The 5,918-nt window shown below is 48.5% G+C and overlaps 1 pseudogene; it reads right to left on the reverse strand.

Annotated features, from left to right (window-relative positions):
• Nucleotides 1-4,657: 4,657 nt before the first annotated feature.
• Nucleotides 4,658-5,657, reverse strand: LOC102426096 (annotated as a pseudogene).
• Between the last annotated feature and the right edge of the window lie 261 nt (nucleotides 5,658-5,918).

Below are 5,918 nucleotides of genomic sequence, written 5' to 3' on the forward strand. Positions count from 1 at the left end.
CCAAGATAGTTGACACCTAGCCTGAAGAGATGACGGTTTACGTCATTAAAGTGAACTAGGGTTTAAATTAAGTAGCACTACACACACACACACACACACACACACACACACACACACACCTCACCTCAGAGAGATCCCATTAGTACAGAGAAATGCCAGCTGCATTCCCTTTGCTCACACAGTTGCAGTGCCAGTAAGTCTCCAATCCTACTTGATCATTTTTCTAAGAACTTTTGCCCAGATTCCATGGCTTCATGCTCCGACCAGCCCCGTCATATTGACAGGAGAGCTGATGGGGACCATATAAAAGATGAGGCTAAGAGACTGGCCAAAAAGCACATGACTAATGAGTGTATTGCAAGAGATTTTTTAACCCCCGGTGTTCAGCATATGACTATTCTTCTGAATCTAAGAATTTGCTACCTATACTTATCTTTTTTTTCTTAATTTCACTAGTAAATTAAATGCTAAGTACTCATCAGTGTCCATTACTATTCACTGAGTGTCCCTGGGCTGCATGGTCATGTTAAAACCACAGGCAGGCATGGTCACAGCTGAACAACAGCCGCCTGCGCTGGGTCTCACCTATCTTCCTTTTGTGGATGACAATAGAAAAAAGCCAGAACAAAGAGCAGGTTGGGCCAGAGCACTAGCTCTGTATGATGCTTCCCCCTTGTGGCCAACTTGCCGCTTTGGACAGGAAGTAAAGAATTCTCAAAGGTCTTCCTTGCTTAGGGACTACCCATCCTGGGCCTGGGTCTGAATGGACTCCCCCAGACCCCGGCCAAAGATTTCACATGAAATCCTTACCTTGTGGATAAGTGAGGTGGAGGTTTGCCCTCAAGAAATCTGGGTGTCCAAAGATTAAAGATGACAAAATGAATCTTTGACTTCTAAATTGCAGCTGGGAACGTTATCATTGTTCATGGGCTAAGACTCTGCAGTGCCTGGCTGCCAACAAATGCTCAGTCTTGAGAATGCCGGTAGGTTGTAAGCAATAGCTGATGTCAAAGGATGGCTGGTGGGGAGGAGAGTTAGGTGGTGGTTAACCACCCCATCATCTTATCAGAGCTGCTCTGAAGCCCTCCTTGGTGTTCTTATTCTTTCATTATATACAGTCCTTCAATTTTATATAAACTTGAATCAAAGCACTTTTAGAAATTGCTTTTGTTGTTTATCTTGGCAAGCAAAGAAAGCTTTAAGAGTAGTCCCCTCGGACCCTCTGCCAGCTCCCTTGCCGTCTCTAAGTCCCTCTTGTTCATTATCCTAAGGCCATCACAGGCTACAAGCTCATAAGGACCACAGCCTCACTCAGCTGTGTTGACCCAATTTAGGAGCCATGGGGATGGTGAACAGGGGGCAGGTTTCACTTGGAGCCTTGATTGACCCAGGTTTCAACAAGAGCAGAACCAGACTAAGGTGGCAGAGAGTCTGAGGATAGAAAAATGGGCAGAAAAAATGGTGGAGGGAGAGGCAGAGGAACTGGCAACAGACAAATTCCTGGATTGCATTTCCACAATGAGAAGCTCCAAGAAGGCAGCATTATGCTAACTATTGGGTTAAAAATATTTCAACTGAACTTGTCTCACATGGGGTTTATATTTGTTGGTCCAGCGTAAGGCTAGGATTGGGGTGCAGAGGAGAGTTAGAGTTGAGATGGCAAAAACATCCTTATTTGTGTCCTTGATAGAAAACTCACTTTCCACTCTTCTCATTTTTTCAAGACAAGGTCAGATGTCTCTTGAGCATACATTTGAAATGCCCTATCTTTGTACTTACAGCCTTGATCAAAACTCTTATGAAGTAACTTTTGGGGTAGTTATTTTACTAAGTCTTTCCCTACCATTGAACCACAAATGAAGACATGGATGTGAACAAATGTTTTAAGTTAATGGTAAATGAATGAAGGATTGAGTATATGAATATGCACTGAGCTCTGTGCCAGGCAGAGAGGATACAGAAAGGAAAAAGACAGAGGGGGGCTTCCTTCAAGGACTTACAAATGAACAATAATTCAAAGGCTGATGAACACTTCAAAGGACAAATACAGTGAGCTATGGGCACCGACAGGAATCTGGCATGGTTTGTATGGGGTGCATGGATCTGATACCTCAAAGGATGCATGGAGAGTCACTCAATGAAGAGATGGGATCCAAGGAAAGAGCAGTCCTGGCAGCAAGAACTGCATGTGCCAAGGCCTGAAATGAAAAAGAACTTAGTGCATTAGCGAGACCACTGTGCCTGGGCCCGAGTGAAAAGGAGAGCGGTCACTCGGGGCCTTTTAGTCCTTGTTATGGAGCTGGACTTTTCTCTAAGGGCAGTAAGAAGTCATTGGTTAGTAGAAAGCTATGGAGTGCCCTAGCCTGGTTTCTATTTTTTAAAATAATAATTTCTCTGGCTGCTGTGTGAAGCATATGTTGGAAGGAGGTAAAAATGGAGAAAGCTGTCTAGGTGAGAGGTGATAGAAAGAGCCAGGAGAAGGAGTCAGGGATGACACCCAGGTCTGGGGCTTAAGCAGCTGGAGCGTGGACACTAGAGGAGGAGCGGGTCTGTGGGCTCATGGGGGCGGGAGGGGGGTGTTTCTTGAATTTGACGTCCTATGTATCCTCCACGAGGAGCTATCAACTCAGTAATTGGCTCTGTGAGTCTGGAGCCCAGGAGAGAGGACAGCACTGGCCATAGAGAGCATATAGATGGTAAATGAAGCCAGATGCGTTCAAGATAAGAGGGGCAGAGGGTCTCCACCTTGCAACCACTGAGTAGATGGGCATTCGGGGACGGTAAGAAGACAATGCAGCAACTCTCTGTGTGGCAGCTCCTCTTGCATTTTGTTTTTTAATCTCTGTATTCTCCTGGTCATCGGACAATTGAATTCTCATATATGGTAGAAGCATCCTCTTTTCTGCCTTAACGACAGACTCCTATATTGTTAAGAGTCTCAGCGTGTCCAGCTAAAAAACTCTATTTCCCAGCATTCTTTGTAGATAGGAATGCTAATGGGATACAAATGGAAGTTGTTGACTGAGACATCTAAAAAAAAAAAAAACCCTCCTAAAGGGGCTGACTTGGCAAGGCATCATGTACACCTTTTCTTTTTTTCTTTTCTTTTCTTTTTTTTTCTTTTCTTTTCTTTTTTCTCTTCTCTTCTCTTCTCTTCTCTTCTCTTCTCTTCTCTTCTCTTCTCTTCTCTTCTCTTCTTTCATTTCCTTTCCTTTCCTTTTCTATTTCAAAAGACAACTTTATCCAGATAGGAACCTCTCAAACAACACAAGAAAAATTAGGGGCAATTATTAAAATACACTCTTAGCCAGATGACATCAGAATGACATCAACAGGGAGCACACGGGCACAGGGCCTCCGCCAGCCACCCCCCTCTCCCCAAATCCACCCACGCCCAGGTTCTCCCCGCCATCCATGACCCAACTGTCTTACGTGGGGTCACAGCCACCTCAAGCGCCATGAATAGGATGGGCCTGTGCCCCAAGGCGAGGTCCAGCAGGAGGAGTCACATGGGCAGCCAGCAGGTAGGGAGGCCAGCAGGGCCCAGTGAAAAGGGCAGCCAGCAGGTGAACCTGTTGGGGCAGGTACTCAGAAGCTACACAGATCCCATTCTCTGGCCCAAGTGAGATTTGGGGCTGCTGGCACTTCCTGCTGGGTGAGTGGGGCCTTCAGGCTGGGCAAGAACCAGCACGCTCAAGGAAGAACCCCAGGTGAGACCACACTGGTTGACACCACCTCAGCAAAGGCACCTTGTCTGCAGGTGGCACGCAGAGCAAGGAGGCAGTGTGGACAGGGCAGCACGACCCAGGACCGGGCAGGCCGAGGGGCCAGGACCTACTGGGCTATCGCCTGGGCTGCTGTGCGGCCTGGTTTCCTGCTCCTGAGGGTCAGGAGGGTTGGGAGGGCTAAGGGTCAGGATAGATGGGGGGCTGCCACACTCAGAAAAGTGGGGTGCTGGTCCTTGGTTGGCTGGCACCTGCTCTTGATGCCCAATAACAGTGGCCACAGGAAGGCCACTTGCTAAGACACACGGGCCCAGGTGGTTGCCAAAACAGTTTTGCTGCCCGAGGCACCTGCCTGGGATCCAGGTTCAAGGCCAAACTGCAGGTCGGGCAGGTGCCCTTCCCCCTCCAACACCTCCAAGGCATCTTAGTGGAAGTCAGTCTCAGCAGAAATGCAAAGAGACTCTTGTGAATCTCAGGGGCTGTCTCCTCATGGCCCTGCTTGCCCCCTACCCCCGTGACCCTGGGCAGCTTTCCCAGGAGAATCCAGGGTGCGCTCTGCCACCCCTAGCCCTGTGGATTGAGAACCCCCTCACAGAAGCGTTAACACAGTTAATGTACAAGTAAAACCCAAAGGCTGCTGAGGACCAACACAGAGCTGGCTCTAACCTGGGGTGTCTCAGGTTAGACAAGAGCCAATTGGCATCTGCAGAAGTCATGGAGTGTTTACTGTTTCAAAACTGAGGGCCTCAAATTATCTTTTCAAAAATGACCAGAAACATGAATTTGATCATTCTCCACCCCAGGTCCCTTCCACTGCCTCGATGCTTCCAGGAGCTCCAGTGAACGGTGACCATGCTCTGGTCTTGCCGTGGCCCAGGCGTCTCTGGAAGCCACGGTTCTGATGGAATGACTGGGACTGCAGCAAAGGGGGCCTCTGCAGACTACGGTCACATGACTGCACAACACGAATTTTGCTTCCGGGCTGTTTTGTAGAAGGCTTTAGAGCAGTGGTTCTCAACCTTCTGGCCCTTTAAATACAGTTCCTCATGTTGTGACCCAACCATAAAATTATTTTCGTTGCTACTTCACAACTGTAATGTTGCTACTGTTATGAATCGTAATGTAAGTATCTGATATGCAGGATGGTCTTAGGCGACCCCTGTGAAAGGGTCGTTCAACCGCCAAAAGGGTCGCGACCCACAGGTTGAGAACCACTGCTTTAGAGTGAATTCCCAGCACTTGGGATTTGGACACCAAGTTGTCTATCTTCTCGCCTCGTCCTGACAGGGACTCCATGGTGTTATGCAGAACGATCTTGGTCTCATCAAGGTCAGCCTGCACTTTACTCACGGGGTCAGCTTCTCGGGGATTCTGGTAGGTACTAAGGTGGTGGGTACTAAGGAAGTCATCCAGGGCTGTGTAGTGGATGGTTGCAGGGCCAGTCGATCCTGTCCACCTGCTTGGAGGAATGGTCCAGCACCTTCTCCAGCCAGGTGAAAGCCACCCGGGACAGGTTCTCGCTGTCAGCAATGACCACTCCTGCAAGACTGTCGTTCTGCACGTAGACGTGGCCCAGATATTCTTGTTCCTTGACGGAAGCCCTGCTGCCTTTGGCAGAGAACTCCACGATCAGCTGGCTGGTGAAGGTCATGAATTCCTGAACACTGGTCCTCTGGAAGAAGCTGAGGGACTACACGTCGTAGGCAGCCCTGAGCAGCACCACTTTGGGGTCACCTTTGTAGAGGATGCTCAGGCTGAACAGCTTCAAGGCACCACCCAGGCCGCCCACCCGCCCGTCGGCTGACCGGCGAGCAGTGTGGCCGCTGCCCCTCGAGACCTCCAGCTGCTGACGGTCCGACACCGCCTGCTTTTCTATCTTTTTTTATTTTCTCCTTGGAACTTGGGCCTGACAGCTTGGGCTCCAGAGGCCATCTTAGACCACGAGGTAATCTTGAACATAGAAACAAGATAGTTTCTGAGTCTCTGTTGATTGTGGAGCTACTGCCAGGTAACTTGTTGGCTTCTTTAAAGTGAAATAAAAATGAACCTCAATATTGTGTAAGCTACTGGTATTTGGATTTTGAGGTTTATGCTGTCAAATTTAATCTGATAGATCATTTGTGTGATAATCAGACATGACAGTGAATCCGTGAAAGAGACTGTAGGGGTGCACAGAATGAAGAAAGCAAGTTA

Source organism: Myotis lucifugus, unplaced genomic scaffold, assembly GCF_000147115.1.
Source record: "Myotis lucifugus unplaced genomic scaffold, Myoluc2.0 scaffold_127, whole genome shotgun sequence".
Taxonomy (NCBI): Eukaryota; Metazoa; Chordata; class Mammalia; order Chiroptera; family Vespertilionidae; genus Myotis; species Myotis lucifugus.